Genomic DNA, 18158 nt, shown 5'->3' with positions numbered 1-18158 from the left:
GACTTGCTTGTGGTTTGATGTATGACACTGCGTCCTTCTAACTGACAAACACAGTACCATCGTCTCCAGATACTTGTATGGGGAACAGCAAAGGGAAAAGGGGATTGATCAACAATAAAATACGCTGTGCTGTTCCTAAGCTAGAGCTAGCTTTAGTATCACTTCACTGTAGAGAACTGATTCATCACATTCTTACCCTTCAATAGCTTCACTTTTCAGTTTCCAATACGCAGGATTAATTTTTGCCCCCTTCACCTCAATGATATAGGTCTTTACTGTGCCAGGAAAGTGAGCAGTTCAGTGGAAGGACTCCAGTGTGAGCAGACCTGACCTGTAATTACAGCTGAATAAACTGAAGTAAGTATACTCGGGGCCAGATTTGCAATCGCCCTTAGTGGGATTTTCAAAAGGCACGTAACTAGCATCAGTGGGAGTTAGGTGACTCTGACAATTGCACTGGTGCCTGACTGCTTTTGGAAAAGATGGTCTGGAGCCAAGCTTGAGCGGACACAGCTCCACTTCTAGGAATTAAATTAGACTCATGAGAAGTCCAGAATTAGCCCAGTCTGTCTGCCTCTAAGCCTACTAACTTTAAGCCCTCGGGTGGCATAATTTTGAAAGAAAGAATTGTCCCACACCTTTGTCAGATTTCCGCAGCCCTTGCCGCTGTCTTCCTGCAGGGCTGTTGGTTGTTACTGATGCTCCCATGTAACCTGGGCCCTAAGGATTTGTTGGTAATGTTCCTGGAAGTGCTATTACTCACAAAACCAGAATTTCTATGAATGCCATGTGAATATGAGAACTGCTGCTGCTCTTCTATTCACACAAGTATGTCCAAGGGCTCTTGCAAAAGTACCCCTCTGTCAGGGGATACTTGCACAGGACAACAGGGCATTTTCCACAGACAAGCTGTTATGGCAACATCCCACCACACTTCCTGTTCCTCAGGAGAAGATTTCAGACTTGTTCTACCCTGAAGTGAGGTATGAAAGATCAGAGTCTGATCTCCTTCACTGGAGCTTGTCTGCTGACTTTAGGAGGCTGAAAGGAAAACAGATCTGGATCTTGACTGTTGATCTGGAGCTTGTCTGTTGACTTTAGGAGGCTGAAGGGAAACAGAAGATGGGAAGAAATGAAATAACCTAGGACATATCTCAGGATGAAGAGATTCAGTGCAAGTATTGCCTTTTTAAACACAGTATTTGGTCTTTCTGTTTCTCATATGGTATGATGCCTTATGGTGGCAAAGATCAGCAGGACTTGCCAGGTGCGGTTGGTATGCAACTTGTGGAGAGTACCTCGTCAGCTGGGAGGCTGGGCAGGCAATGGACGGCACTTGGCTGGCTAGACATACCCTGAGACACGTACAGATGGATGGCACCTGCGCTGGCTTAACAGCAGCACTCAAAGAAGTGAGCAGCCTGCTTCCAGAATCTATGGATTTCAAAACTGAGGCTGCTCTACTAGAAATAACACTCCCTCCCCCCAACATCTCCTGAGCAACTTCAGGTTTTCACCTTGAAACACCTAGTTCAGACTCAGACCAACAAAAATACTTTTCTCTTTTTTTTCTTCAGAGCAGTATGCCCTGCTCTCCTGGGAAAGGATATGCAGAAAGACAAACCCTGGGGTTTATATTTCTCCGTGGATCTCTCGGTCCTGTATACCATGGCCTCTAGACATTCAAAACTGATGTACTATAAAAAAAGAAACGAAGAAGAAAAGAAACTCACAGTTGGTGCGCCAGAACAGCAACAAGCAGGAGCAACTCCGTTGCGGCAAAGAGCCGAGAGCACCTGCCTTGCAGAAGCTGCGAGCAGACAGCCAAACCATGGTAAGCTTCTTTCAGTATCACTGTTTAAGATGAAATTATGCAGTGAGAGAACACTTTAAAAAAATTCAATAGCAAGCTTTGTAAGTCAGATTTAAATGCCAATTGCTGTGTGGTTTTCCCAAACAAAACAGTTGCCTTTCACTCAAGTCTGATATGAGATCCATTAATTTCCCCTCTTTATTCTGTCAATAGTTTAGCCATATTCGTTCTAAAAGGATTCAAATTATCCAGAGATTATTTTCTTGTAACTGTCTTTAATTACACTGTGGCTTCAAAATTTACTACGTTTTCTTTATGGAAACTTGAATTACTGATGTGAAGAATTTAGGACCGGGGGTCAAAATGAGCAGAGCTATTAAAAAAACAAATGTACAGAAAAACGAGGACATTGTTGTTTTCTTTAGAGGCTTGCCATTACATTTTAACTAGCATTTCAAGAGCTCTGTTTTTCCCCTTTAATTCCATGAGGTATAATATGTTAATGTTTTCCCTCCCTTTAGTATGGCTTTATCAATTCCTGTCTGAAATCTCTTATTATAGAGAACTTCAGTAAAGAGGCCTGGGAAAAAACTCAAGTAAGTATTTTATCCTCCAGAAGAGAAGTAGTGGTCCTGGATGGGGACTTTTATAATGAGGCCAAAGGGGGTTAAAATCTGATTACGTGGTGAGGAGGATTATCAATAGAATTGGGGGCCCCACAGCTCTGCACTTCACCATTATAATTAATTCCGAGCAGCCTGTGCCAAAATTCAGTGCTGAGTCATATCCCCATAGAAGTGAGCAGCTTGTGCTCAGTGTAAATCAGGAAACAACGCAGAAGAGGCAAAGACATCCCACATTGGCGGTGACAGATGCATTTGGCCGTGAGATTAGTAATGCCTTTACCTATCGCCAGGTTCACCTTTCCCCCCTGGGATTGCGTATCGTAGACCTGACTTGATCATTCGGACAACCTGTGTTACAAAGCGGCGAATGGCTGACAGAGACCTTCTTGGCTCAATGGTGACCTGCCACCCCTCTCTTGGGTGGAGGAAAGCTGTAAGCCAAGGCCACACTAAATGCCGATGATCCTTTTCAGGGAGGTGGCCGTTGACTGGAAGGGTTTCCTGAGCCAGTGAAGGGGCCTCTGGGCAAATCACTCTGTGCTGTGGCGTGGGCTGGGAAAAGCTCCATCAGGGGAAACTCATGCCACTCGCCTCTCCACAGCCCTGTTTCGTTGACAGGAAGGATAATTTCCTTAACAAATGCAGAAAGTACATTTATAGCTCAAAAAACCCTCGCATAGTTCACAGCACGTTATTAACTGAGCCCATTACTTTTTGGGCATGCTCTTGTTCAACAGAAATTTTAAGTAACAGGCCCATGGCAATGGACATCCTCGAAATGCCGATACTTATGGAAAAATGACTAGTGAGCTTTCTCACTAGTAACTTTTGAAACAACAGTTTCAGTGGCTGCTAGGTGGTTTGTACAGCACACAGCTCTGTTCCTCAGGAAAGAATTTCCATCCCAATCTGCATTGCTTGCCTTAATTATTAATATGAAGACTAAACACAGACAGATGGCAAAATAAACTCTGTTAGGTTGGTGTGAATCTGAAGTTCCTTCCACCAACATAACTGGGAGCAGATATTGAGCCAAAACATATAGAAGGCTCTTGATGTGAGTCTGAGATGTCACAGTTTGCACAAGAAAGATCCGAGAGTCAAGTTCCTGGCCTCTGGGGCCCATATATCAAACCAGAGTGGATGGTGACATTTGTAGAGATTTTCTGGCTCTCTTCAGCATGCACACACGTGCTTAGGTTGGGCTCACACTCATTTTTGTCTGGATCTGGCAGCTTGCTTTCTATGCTGAGCCGATAGTAGTTTTGTCTTTCAGATGTTTACTTGTGTTGTGCCTGCAAGCACGCCAGAAACACTCAGGCTGTTCTGCCTATGCTCTGATTTTTTGCTCTCAGCCTCTGAAATGGGTGTGCACAGAGCGTGTTTTATTCTTCCTTCTTCCCCCAGTATAACTGTATTTCTCTGGTAGTGCCTTACTGCATTAATGTCAAGAGAACAGGAAGATAAATGTAATGATAGATGTAGCCAAAATACAAGAGGATGAGGGGGAAGAGGACTGACTGATATAAGCACTTTTTATTAGATATAAAGAAATGCATATATGTGAACTCTTCTGGACAGGGTACATGGGCTCATATTCAACCTGTATAACTCTGGCTGGGATGACTCTTACCATCTAAAGACTTATGCACCTCGTATAAGGCACGCCTCGGCTCCCTGTGCAGTCACTGGAGGCTGACAGCCATTCATACAGGCTATTCATCTCTGGGGTAGGATGGGTAGGATGAATCACGTTCTGAAAATGCTTTTCTCTCACAGTCTATAAAAGGACTCCAGGCAATTAGCTCTGGCTACATGCATGACTTTTAGCAATCCAAAAGCAGGTGAAATGAATTGCAAATCTTTTCATTGCAACACGTATGATATCTTAGAGCAATGTGCTGTTCAGCCTGCCTGCTACCCAGAGCTGCTCGAATCCAGTGGAAAGGAGTCATATATTTAAGCACGCTGTGGGTAGCCTGAACATACTTCTGTCCCTTCCTCTGTAGTTTTTGTGCTGCTTTGATGATGTTTATAGGGCCATCAGAAAAGGATTGCAAATTAGATCAACCTCAGTAGCTGCACTGGGAAGATACTTGCATTTACTACTGGCTGCTTTATGCCATTAGTATCTCAGATCTAGAAAGCAGTAATGACAGGACCTGTCTCTATCAGGAGTTTCACTAGGTAGATAAGAGTGACATTTAAGGTAGGGAAGGGCACTAAAAGATGAGCATTCAATCCTGAATGTTCCCTGTGTAGACATAAATAGTATTTATCATAACACAGTGGTATAGGTCAAGGTTTTCCAAAACTTCTAGTGAGTTTAGGTATTCAGCTTAAAATACTTGGTGATCAGGTCCTTTGAAGTATTTCAAACTGGGCATCCAAAACCTACTTTTGAAACCTTGGTGTTAACCACTCCTCTATACTCATGCCATCTTTCTTTCCTTCTCAGCCTTTGCCTGCTCCCACTGGGCCAGAGACTCTTTCTCATGCAGGTTTTTACAGCATCTGACACACCAGGACCAGGGTCTTGTCTGGGCCGTCTGGAAGCTGCTCAAGTGCAGAAGATGCAGAGGGACGCAGGCTACACACATGTTCTGAGGAACAATTGTTTGTGGCCTTCTGCCTAGTTTTCTTATCTAGAGCATCTATGGATCTTTATCAACAGGGGAGGAGAAGAGAGCTCTGCACTGAGTTGAAAATGCTTAGGCTAAACAAACGTAGAGATAAAGCTCTCTAAAGAGATAAGGCTAAAGGACTACATTTTCTTTTCTCACATTGCTTTTTTTTCCGCTTGTGTTTCTGTTTGAGGAACCATACCTCCTGGAGAAAGCACAGAGGAACCCCTGCATGCCCCCTATGTTCCCCTTAGCCCACCACTCCAAAGACCTCTTGACAGGGATTGATTCAGTTTCTTCATTGTTCCTTGGAAATTGCTTTTATAAAATCAAGGAGTTCAGAGAATGCTGGGCCCTGCTTTCTGGTTCTCCTGTGTTCAGCCTATCACTGGCAGGACCATTTTCAGAGAGAACTAGATTGGATGATTTTCCCTGTATGTTACCTGAAGTCATTATCCTCTGTATTTTTCAAAACCCAGGCAGGACTCAAAAACATCCTTATGACCTATGCTGTGTATGATTTTACTGATTTGAAAAGCCTGTGGCATGCTAAGTAAAAACAGTTTGCTACTTCTCTATGGCTTAGAGAGCACTGACATCTACCCCAGTGCCTCCTGGCAGACCTTGCTGTCATACCAAGATGACAGATTGTGGTAGATCTGCCTGTAGCCTCTCTCTGAGGGCGAGAGGGAACCATTTCCCATCCCAGGGTAAGCCCTGTGAGGATTTGTCCTGCAGATGACAGGGTCTTTCACCTGGGTTTGGTGAAAGGATATGCAAAGAGCATGTATATATAATCTACTTCTACTCACCACCTTTACACTAGACTATGTCCCAGGCCTTTCCCTCTGATGCCAAGGTGACACTTCCAGATGGCTAGATCTAATCAGTCTTCTTACAGCTTGGCTTCATTTGGCATCAGCATGCCTGTGCAAAACTAAGCAGTGACATGTAGCCCCCATTCAGATCCAGACTGCAGGCACTGTAGACACTTAAGTTCAGGTGTCCACACGTAAGTCAGATGTCTAAGCTCCCATGAAAGACAATAGAGGTCTAGCCAATGGACCAAATGGAGCCTGCAGTTATTCAGACCAGGTATATGTATCTGCCTCCAGGAACTGAATAACTCCACAGACTCTCTTCACTCATTCATGCAGAGCTCAGTTCAGGTGCCTTCAAGCCTGTCCTAGAGGTTGTCCCTACAAAGCGATGGGAAAATGGACACCACTGCTCAGGCTAATAAGAGCATAGCATCTCTGTGTGAAGAGGCAGTGCCTTGTTCTCCGAATTCACACTTGCACAAGATCAACAGCCCTCTCTGTTTCTCCCTGTGGACAACCAAAGCTCATGAGAGACAGGCAGCACTTCTGTGCAGCTTGCCCCAAGCTAGCCTTGGTTTTCCTTAGTCATATCTCAAAATATAAATACAAAACTCCACAAAGCAAATAAAAGGGGATGCCTCATTCCAGTACATTAGGTTATTTTCCTGGTCTTTGCTCAAGACATATCTTTTAGGTCAAATGGGTAGTATGCTGATTTCACCAGCAGCTGATATGCCCAAGATGTTTTTAGTGTCTGTAGGTCTTTGGAAATGCTATGAAGTTCTGCTCTGAAAAAAAAATCTGGGTATTCACCTTTCTGAAATGAATGCACCATCTTTTCTGTGGCAAGGAGGACAGAGACAGTAATGCTTCTTTACTCCTGTTTTGCCAGGAGAGGCCTTTGTCTTGTCATGCCAGGTAGGACAGAAGTGCTACCTCATGTGCACTGCACCTGGCCAGGCATGCCCTGACAGTCTTGCCTCAAGGAAACCTGTGAATAGAGGGTACCTTCTGAGGAAGCGTAGTCTCATGCAGGGATCCATAATATAAAATACTTCAGTTTTTCAACTCCAGGCCCCTCCTACTCCTCCCTAATTTTTTCCTCTGAAATGGCAGCGTGTTTCTACATGCCATGCTTTGGATGAAATACCTGGGGAGTAGTTACATGAGCAGCACAGCTGGCAGATCTGAGCAGTAGGTAGGGTGCTGACACACTTCTTGGGCAGGCTGAGAATGGTATTCCCTTTACCAGGGCAATCAAAGCTAGAAAAGGCTGTATGAACAAAGCCTAAGCTACTTGTAAGCCATACCTGTGTGTGGCTAGAAATGCTCTGCATTGGATTCAACACACGATTTGCATTATCTGTGCTTAAAAGTGCCTGAGATCTGAGATCGTGGTTGATATTTAAGACCTATCCACTTCCAAAGAGACAGCACTGGTTGTTCATTTGATGATCAGGATTTATTTTCTGTACATGTGTATGTATTACTGTGAGCATCACATTGTTGTGGGAAGTGGGAATCATAATAGAAATTAATGGTTGCTACTCTTAGTCCTATGGCTTTAACTTGATCATATCCAAATAGTTGTGGTTATGCAGCTGGTGCCTGTATGCAGTGACAGATACTCTATAAATACCATAGGCAGAAAATAATTGAGATAGCATTTAAAGGGTCAGATGAACATCGTATTTCTGGGTTTATAATTTTATGTTGGGTGTGGGAGACACAACTTGGTTTCCCAGCTTTCAGTAATATAATTATAAAATTGTCTGGTGTTTCCATTTTGGGAAAGACACCCGTTTTCTTGCACTTTCCACCCCCCACCAGCACATGCACACAGAAGCTTCACAGTTTGAACCATTTTTACTCTAGATGAAATTCTGAGCCAGATGTTGAATTCGGCTCTTCTGGTGTAAATCTGGAATCATTATGCCTTGAATAAAATTATTTGAGATTTACAAAGTTGCAGGAATATAAATCATTATTAAATCGGCTATAATTGTCCCTTATATGGCATATTTTATACCCAATCGTCTTGTTGATGAGCTAGGTAACAGCAAAAATGCAGGTTGAGCCAGAGGGAGAAGAGAAAATGTGTTTCATCAATAAACTTAATAAAATGGCAGGATTTGATGTAGAATAATTTACTTAAACCATTAGGCCACAATACAAAGCTGTGAGTGCTTTTAAATCAGGTAACCTAAAGTCTGTTGCCAGAGAGTTCTTCAACAGTGAAGTGACAATGGAAATTTTAAATCAAGGGGAAGAGGAGAAGTGCAAAGGGGGAGAGAAGCACGGAGTATTCCTTGTGCTGCAGAAGTTTAACAGCCCAAAGAGGAAAACAAGAATGGACACAAATTCAGAAAATGGAGCCTTTCATAAAGATAATGAGGTGCATTCAATGATTTACAGAAATGAGGAAAATTGCTTCCAATTTTCTCTGCCAGTTTGGAGGTTTTTTTCATCTACCAGAAATATCTTAGAGATAACACACATTACAGCCTTGAAGTTTACAGAGGGATGGAGATGGATGAGTTGGTTTGTCCTTTATCTTGCCATTCACGCAGGGCAATTGTCTGTGAGCTAAATCAAGCCAAGTGGCTGTATTTCATACAGGTGTAAATGACTGAAGGGTACTTCTCAAGTGTGATTCAGCTGTCATATTTTAGATGTCTATTTTCAGATGAGATGAATTGCAGTGCAGAAATGCCTGTTTCTTCTTATTGACTATAAAGGGAGCCTGGGGTGACCAGCTTGGATAATGGGAAAACATAACAAAAATGTGTAAGAGAGTATTTGAGAAAGGGTGTATGAGCATGTAATGAAAGAATGCATCATCACTCTTTCACAGACTGAAGCAAAATGAATATTGCATGCACCACTGCCATCTCATGTTTAGTAAGTGCTTATCTTTCAGCCTGTGTGTTATCTGAGTGTATCACGTTAAAACAGTCTACCAAGATGATTCATGTCGTGCACAGGAACATGAGCACACTCACATATGTTCTTCTCTATGCTATTCCCTAGATAGCACAAGATGAAGCTTCTCAGGAGACAAAGAACTGTTCAATGTTGTTGTGAAATTGAGAAAAGAAATCCTGCTGGGATATTGTGCAAAGCGTGTGAAATTAAGGCAAGGTGAGAGAACATCCTCTTTACCTCCTCACAAGGATCAGAATGAGCTATGGGTCTCAGCAGTACAGACACTTTCCCACGAGGGAGACAGCCTGCTGAATATAAATATTGTAGGCAGTGAGTCACCAAAGATGATGTCATTGATTTATGCAAGGATTGCAGAGTTTGGATTTGGTGAGAGAAGTTTTCTTGTCTAAATGCAGCCAGAGCATGATGTGCAGTGAGTTTATTTGCTTCTGACTGTAGTAGAGCTTTTGCTTAACTTTTATTTGTGTGGTGGGATGCAAGGGGTTAGCTGCTCAGGAAAAATACACATTCTGGATGTCCTTTTGTTTCTTTCAATTATTTTGTGTACATTTTGTCCTGAAAGGAGGTTGGTTTTTCAGCAGTTATATAATTGCTGCGGTTGCTTATACAACCAGAGGCGGAGACAAGAATTGTTTTCAGTTAGCTTTCCAGAGAAGTGTCTGAAGTGAAAAAAATGCAACACATCTTTGATAGATGGTGTCAGATGGGACACTGAAGTTTGGAAGGATGATGAAGAGTAAGAAACAGTTCATTCTTTATCAGGACGATAACTTATCAGCAGATATGAACTGCTGATGGCTGTCTACTACCACCACTAGTGTTTATACATAGACACACACACACACACACATATATATATATGTACACTGGCTAAAGACAGGATCTCAGTTTTAAGGATCATGGGTCTAGAACATGACAGAATTCATATACAATATGTATTCATATACATTCCCAGATGTGCTACAGCTCAGCGGGTTTTTTGGGGACTGTCTTTGGCTTCTTTTTGAACTGGCAATTAGAAAATAACTGCACTTTGATGAGCCGCAGAATTTCAATGTGCTGAGGCAGCCAAGTTACTGCCATTTCTACCAAGCCACATGAACTGCAACTATTGCTCTTCTGTGTTTATGAGAATACTTGCAATGAAAAAAAGAGTCATCTCACAAGTCACTGAGGTAGCCTCCAGCGCTATGCAAAGGAGTTTTGTATAGCAATAAAAAACATGTTTGCATTATTATGTGCAGGATCTTTTTCTGGCACCATTTTCACAAAACTTGTTTTCTGGACTTACTACAGTCTCCATAAAACCACGTTGTGGGCAGAAATTTGGCATTGGAGAGCAGTTTCAACATGATAACTAAGGTTTTCTGATGTTTTGCTTTTATATTTACTTTGGGAAATTAAAATTAATTTGATTATTGCTTATTTGCGTGTGAAAGTACCTGGGTTCAGGCAGGCAGATTTCATCTTCCTTGTGATGCTTTATGGCTCTCCCTTGGCACACCAGTATAAACCTACTGCTTTTACTTTGGTAAGGTTGTATTCACCAAGAATAATACAATATATGTGCACGTTGTCACAAGAACTGAAAAAAAAATCACTTTCAGTCTGCTTCATAGGAATATTTCAAACTACTGCATTAGCTTATGTTTCTTTCCTTACCAAAATAAAATAGTTAGCCACATTTTAAATTCATACTTTTGATGAAAGATGTAACAAAAACAGTTCTGCAGGCAAAGTAAAATGAAGGTTCACTGAAATAGTTCAGATTTCCTTGAAAATCTGAAAACAAAACTATTTTCTATTTTCCCATAATAACCACCCCATGGAAAAGTTTGACAAGTTTCTACAAATAATTTTTGTTAAGATATTTTGTTTTGTAGTGTCGTGGTTTAGCCCCAGCCGGCAACTAAGCACCACACAGCCGCTCGCTCACTCCCCCCTGGTGCGATGGGGGAGAGAAACAGAAGAGTAAAAGCGAGAAAACTCGTGGGTTGAGATAAAGTCAGTTTAATAGGTAAAGCAAAAGCCGCACACGCAAGCAAAGCAAAACAAGGAATTCATTCACTGCTTCCCATGGTCAGGCAGGTGTTCAGCCATCTCCAGGAAAGCAGGGCTCCATCACGCGTAACGGTGACTTGGGAAGACAAACGCCATCACTCCAAATATCCCCCCCTTCCTTCTTCTTCCTCAGCTTTATATACTGAGCATGACACCATATGGTATGGAATAGCCCTTTGGTCAGTTGGGGTCAACTATCCTGGCTGTGTCCCCTCCCAGCTTCTTCTGCACCTGGCAGAGCACGGGAAGCTGAAAAGTCCTTGACTAGTAACAACTAAAACATCTCTGTATTATCAACACTGTTTTCAGCACAAATCCAAAACATAGCCCCATACCAGCCACTATAAAGAAAATTAACTATCATCTCAGCTGAAACCAGGACATAAAATAATTTTTTATTAACTAATTAAATAATTTTTTATTAATAATTTTTATTTTTAAAAAAATTTATTAACTGGCTGATGCTCTGGAACCAGTTTATTATAGATAAAGAAGGTTTCTGAAGGTACAAAGAGCAGAAAGACATCCAACACCTTTGGCAAGACTTTTTTTTTTCCAGCACCACTTATGCCACTCAAAATCCTCTCTTTGGTCTTAGTGTCTCTATTTTGTCTTGTTATGTTCTTTTACAGAGAACTTGTAACTTATTTTTGATCCTGTTTATCCAGAGAGGCTTTGGGTTGAAGACAGAAGATTCTGCTGTGCATTTCCTCCCCATGCTGTGTTTGACGAAGCAGTAAGGCAGTATACTTGGTTTGAACATGGAAATAAACCTTTATGTCAGACAAGTAAGTCTATGTGCTGACTCCTTACCTGGCAGAAATTGCCCCAGCCTACTGTGAAATTGAGGCAAATAGACTGATTTTTTTTGCAGACTCTTTCTTACCTAATGTTGGAAATCAAGGAACACCACATTGTTGATTTCATGCTTGTGTTAATATACCTGGGAAATGAAGACCAGCTTAGTCAGCATTCCCAAAGTGAGATGTACTTCAGGACTGGGAAACTCGGGGCTTTGTGATCTTCATCATCAGTGTTTCCCAAGGGAAGGGGCTGAGACTGAAGCAGAAGTCTGGCATCTGTAGAGTCACAAATCTGTCAGAAATTGAAGCACAGAATTTAAGACTTTGGTCAGCCGAGGACCCCTCTATAGTCAGTGGGGAGACGGAGATCTCCAGAACACCCTCTTCAGAAGTTTGCAGTTCAGAGCCCACATCTGGCTCTTAGAGTGCCTGTCTTTATCCTTTGACTACAGAAGGAACTTAGAGTGACGGTGTCCTTACGTTAAGTGTGATGATGTCCCTATATTAAGTAAGTGCCTTAATCTGGTGTCAACAGTGCTGATAGAAACATTGGCCCTCTGAGATCTTTCCTCAAGACAATAGTAGCAGCAGGCCCTTCTCCCAAAGTGGGGATGAGAAACAGGGTTGCACATCATCTCCCTTCCCTTCCCTTCCCTTCCCTTCCCTTCCCTTCCCTTCCCTTCCCTTCCCTTCCCTTCCCTTCCCTTCCCGCTTCGCTTCGCTTCCCTTCCCGCTTCGCTTCTCTTTTCATGATATCAGTCTTTCCTTGTCTCCCGCATCCACACGTATCTGCAGACACACATTGTGGCATTATCTTACATTTCTTTTGAAAGAGGGCTTTTTTTATCTTTATTCATAACTTTCCTTCCTTCCTTCAGCTGTGGATCAAGCAAGCAGATATGAATATTCAGAAGTTCACATTGGGAATATGGAACCCAGGGACCTGTTTAGATAAATATTTTGCCATCATCCATCTACCAGTTACCTTCCCCATTTTCAGCAGGAGGAAATATATCATCAACTTTTGTTCTCAAAGCAAAAGGAAAAAAATCATCTAAATCATGGAGAAACCAGTCCATGCTGAAGCTCAGAGGTATCTTTTTACTTCTGTCTTTGTGGAATCAAAGCAGGGAGAGGAGAAGATAAAAAAAACCCCAACAAACAAAACCAAAACTAACAAACAAAAAATTGAGCAACGTAAGCTTTTGTGAATATATGTGTGACAGAAAAAGAAGTGTGATACAGAATATCAGCTCTTCTGGAGATTTTTTTCTTGTTAGCGCCCTCCATTCCCAAGCACCCAAGATCCTAAATGTCATTTTCTGGTATGATCAGATTCTCTTTGCATTGTCATAGCTGCTGCCAGTGAGAGCTTTAGTGCTGACTTCAGTGGGAACAAAGATGGGTTGCCAATGAACACATTAAAAAAACCTTTTCATTAATGTATCATTACAATGATGTTAGCTCCGTCCTTGTTCCTAACGGTTTCTTTTGAAACACCTTGTCCACCTCTCCGTGAAGATGACAGTTGTTTGTTAAAATGTCTGGAAAACCTTCTAAGTGTCTTTGATTCTGCTCCATGAAACAAGTCCTGCATTTGTTGTGTCATAGGGCAGGGACTGGAGATGACAGGTTGCAGCAAGGGCAGGACATGTTTCCTAGCAAGCCTTTTGGGTGTAAGAACTCTTCCTAGATGTCTAGTTATGGTCTTCTCCTATTCTGTGGCCAGATGCAACAGCCAGATTCGTGGGGGAGCTGATTGTCTACATCTAGGGCGTGGAAACAAGGAGCATAGTGTTGCCAATGAATAAGGTATAGCTCTCCCTGTGGGGGAGTGTGATGAAAAGAAGCCACGGTTGTACCTCAGCCTGTGCAGGAGGCTTTACCCAGTTTGTTTATACTAGCCTATTACTGCAGCTTTCCTTCCCAAGAGTCTTGGTATGCTGGGACAAGTACTACTAGATGTGTCTAAAAAATATTAAGCGTTGCTAGATTGTGTTGCTTCTATCACGGACTAATCCATGGGTTGGGAGGGTGTAAAGGAGAAAAATGTGTGCGTTGGTAGTGTCATTGGCCCGTGCTTTTATTTAAAGGATGGATGACGTGAAAGGAGTCCAGGCAGTACCTGACGTACCTGTGCTCCCCCAAGCTCTGCAGCTTGGCGTAACCACAGGAGCTGAAGATGCAGCTCCCTGACACTGCACCTCATCACATCACAAGGAACCTTATCCTGATGAACCAGTGGCACCTGGCAGAGACAGAGCTTTCAAACCAGCTGGAGAGAAAAAAGGAAGAGCTCAGGATCTTTTCCAAGAATTTGGAGGCAGAAAAGACAGAGAACTTGCTGTATGCCATGCTGCCGAAACACTTAAGGAAACTTAAGTAATCAGCTTAAGGAAGGGGAAAAGGTGGATGCAGGTACTGCAGGTTCCTTTCTTTTCCTCTGCTTATGCTTTTTCTAGTAGATCTGGTCTTAAACTTTGCAGCTCCCTTTGTAACAGTATATTTACCAGAGCAGTCCCAAGGTATCCTTTTTCTCTACGTGATGAATTACAACACCCAAAGCATACAAGCACCATCAGGGACCCTTACAGCTATGATGATGGGGAACAGATGGCTGCACATGAAGAACAGGCCTTGACTGGGAACTCCAGCTATGAGAGTTTTACGGTAAATTCATGCCTGAGTACCACTGATATGAAGCTTTTCAAAAGAGAACCCTGTTACAGAAGTAGAAGTAGTTCACAGCAGGAAAGGAGGGCATCTGTGGCATGTGTATTGCTTTGTTTTCAGTCTGGAATATACCAGCGCAGCAAAGTCCCATCCAACACTTGCTAAGCAAAAGCTTTTTAGCTACTCCAGTCAGAGGTGTCTTTACTTAGTACACATAATTTGCTGCCCGCTTTATATGTGTTTATTTGTATTAGAACTCTGAGCTTCAAAACTTGACTGCACAAAATGGTGACCATGAATTTGGCGTTACTTCTACAAATTTATACCTTTAATTCTTCACTGAAAATAGGGGTTCAGAGAGACTCTCTGATTACAGATAAACTAGGAGGCACAAGAATGCTCCTAAATTCCTGGGTGCAGATGTATATCCTCACCCTTCCCAACTCCACAATGCATCATCTCCCTTGGCTGCCCACCCCACCCCAGCTCACTGCTTTCCACAGGCAGGAAAAATCACTAAGTGGGAAAGGAGCTGAGGTATCTCGTCAGCAGGTCCCCAACTTGTCCGTCCATGACTCCACAGCACAGCTCCACAACACAGGATATAAGTTTCCTTTGGTCCCATCCTGCCATTTAGCATGTCTGCTCTGTGGCTCTGGGCACTTGCACTTCAGAAAAATCCTGTCTGAAGAAATGACTTTGTAAACAGATGCAAAATAGAAAGGACTCAAATTCTGCCCAGCATGGCTGAGGATATTAGCATACTCAGGCTTGGAAGTCAAAAGAAACTTGGAAGTGAGGTGTCCACACCACACAGCAGTGTAATTCAGCTACCAAACAGAGAAAGATGAGAATCTTTCCTATGCTTACAGGGAGCTTTTCTTCAGCTATTAAATCAATTAATAGGATTTTGGCAAGTTACAGGAATCTGTTGTCAAAGTCTATTACTGACTTGGTCAAATACGAATAGAAACCTTTATGAAGAAATGTACATCTAAGAGCCGACTTCTTCCTCAGGAGAATTTGATTCCTGCACAGTACTCTTCAGTGATGTTGTGACATTCACAAATATCTGCTCCGCCTGTGAGCCCATCCAAATGGTGAACATACTGAATTCAATGTATTCCAAGTTTTATTGATTAGGCAGTGTCCATAGAGTTTATAAAGTAAGTGTTTCTATTACTGTTTTCTTTGGTGTGGGGTTTTTTTTGTGGGTTTTTTGTTTGTTTCTTTCTTTTGCTTTGCTTTTATGATGAGCTTTCTTCTGTCTAACCAAACAGAACCTGTGGTGATCATAGCAAGTGAAACTGGCTGAAAATTTGGGGTAGGCATTGTTCCTTCAGAACTTCAACCATCAGTTCTTGTAAAGTGACACACTCTCACTCTTTTCAATGCTTTGAGATAAGAATTTAGAGATCTTTTCAATTTCTCTTTCACTCGTTCATGTAAAAAAACCCAAACTAAAAATTTGTCACTGGACAATCTTTGAAATTATAAAAGTATTATTTGCTTATCCATGATACGGGTCACTATTTAACCTTTCAATGGGTGAACATCCACGCCTTCAATGGAAATGGAAGCACTTAGCACGTCATAAGGCTGGGCCATTATTTGAGTCCATCACATCTATGGGAGCTTTTCCATTGACTTCAGTGAGTTGCAGGGATTGGGCATTTTATGACTGTAGAATTTCCTGCTGTCAGGATGAAACAATAGGAGATGAATACCTGGTGGCTGGAGGAGTCACAGTCCCCATCACTAGCCATGCACTAAGAGTAGCCAGTCTTGCACTTGGTATGGGATTTGCCCCCCAGGAGATCATGAACCCCATGACTGAGGAGCCCATTCAAGTAGGGTTGACTGAACTCTTGCTTTGAAATAGATGTTATATATTGCTAGATATTTAAGCAAGACCTCAAGTTCCAGTGAAGGTCAACATACTTGCACTTCAGGTTAATATTCATGTTAAATGCTATGCTGAATTCAAGCTGTGGGGTTTTAATTTTGCAGCAGGAAGAACTTTTCAGTCCAGAATCCAGTAATGAACCAAAACATGCATTTAACAATAACCAAGTAGTCCATTCACTGACAATTTAGAGAAATGAGTACTCAGAAACAAACTCTATCTTTACTGGTGTTTGTGTTTAAGGATAACTAGAAAGTCATTTAGTAACTCGTGCACAGACACAAAATTGTTGATGTAATGATTTATTTTGCACTTGCTCCTTGCTTGTAAGAGCTGCTTATACAAGGGCATGTGTTAAATTGTTCATTGAAAATATGGAATTTTACAACTCTTTATTGGCCAGCTACAAAAGCATAACATTAGTCATATATACACAGAACACTAACTTTAGCATGCTGGGTAATGAGGAGGAGAGAACAGGCCAGTGGAGAGGTGTCCAAAGTGATGTTTGCCACAGGTACAATGGGGCTGTAATCCCTTCTTCTCTTCTGCCAATTGCTATGACCAGTGTGACAGTCACAAGATAGGAAAGTAGCTAAACTGCTATACATCATCATGCTCTTCTCATGCTCTTCTTCTCCTTACAAACAATGCACTCCCTGTCATCAGCCCACGGCTATATCCTTGCTTCTGCAAGCAAGCGCACGGGTTCCTGCAGAGGAGTAAGTTGTTATTTAGTCCCTAGAATGGGAGGTGGGGAAGAGTCTGTTCAAGGTTGTGTATGGCATGGTTGTTCAAGAAGGACTGATGAATATTTCAGGTAATGACAATGAGAAGCTGGTATGATGTATAACGTCCTTTCTGATTTATCCCAACTGGTCAGAGCTGGGATCCACTCTGGACCAGCACTGGCTGGGGCTGTCGATGAGAAAATGCCAAAGTACCACTTGTTTGGAGATACTGTTAACACAGCTTCACAGACGGAGAGTCACAGTTCTCCCAGGAGCATCCACCTAGCTCAGCAGCTTTTAGGTAGGGAAAAAGAAGTGCCAAATGGAACAAACCAACCTGAGTATTTTCTTTCCCATCACTTCTGGCTAGAGCAGTCATACAACGAGGGATGTTTTGGTATTATCTGCAACAGGCTGCTTTGGAGATTTCATTTGGGGGGTGTCCCTAGGATCAGTCAGTTCAACACATGAGTCAGTGGAAAAAGGTAGGTGCTTCAGGGGGACAATCCAGCATGTCTAAGAGAGACATCAAGGGACGCTGTAAGTGGAGGTGTAAACACTGCCACCCACAGACACACATCATGTGAACAGAATTATTTTCACATTACTTAATATTTCCATCCACCACCTAAAATCCAGGTGCTTAAATGGAGGAGCAAGATTCCCCTAACCCTCACCTTGTAAAAATCCTAGCAAATGCTTTACTCACACAAGAGTCAATTGTTGGCAGACAGATCCAGACCTCTCAGCAGTAGCGTGCTTCCCTGCCTGGACAGGTTTCCATGGGCTCAAGGCCTCTCAGAGCAACAGGGTGTACTGAGTGAAGTAATAACTTGGAAAGGGTATAACATCTACTGCCTTCTATGTTTGGACTTTTTTGCTGGCAAGCTCTCCTTCTCTTTCTATTCAGGCTTTTACCTGAAGAAAGTTGAGTTGCTGAGGATCTAGAGAGTCCATGAGCATCTCAGTCTCGTCCTCTCTAGTGCATCTCAGAAGGAACTCTGCAAGATAGGTTGCATTACAACAGCACTAGATGTGGGATGGATAAGCTGGAACCAGGCTTTCTGTGGACACGCAATAAAGTGAGAGCACAGAATAGAGGGGAGAAGAAAGCAAAATACATAGAGGATGCAGAGAAGTTGCTGGGCACATAA

The 18158-nt window shown here is 42.4% G+C and overlaps 1 pseudogene; it reads left to right on the top strand.

The window, feature by feature from the left end:
• The first annotated feature begins 1668 nt into the window (after nt 1-1668).
• On the top strand, nt 1669-17952 carry LOC142407975 (guanylate cyclase soluble subunit beta-2-like; annotated as a pseudogene).
• Nucleotides 17953-18158: the final 206 nt, after the last annotated feature.

This window comes from Mycteria americana, chromosome 1 (assembly GCF_035582795.1).
Source record: "Mycteria americana isolate JAX WOST 10 ecotype Jacksonville Zoo and Gardens chromosome 1, USCA_MyAme_1.0, whole genome shotgun sequence".
NCBI classification, from domain to species: domain Eukaryota; kingdom Metazoa; phylum Chordata; class Aves; order Ciconiiformes; family Ciconiidae; genus Mycteria; species Mycteria americana.
Note: the sequence above shows the minus strand (reverse complement) of the source record. Positions and strands in the feature narration are given on the sequence as shown.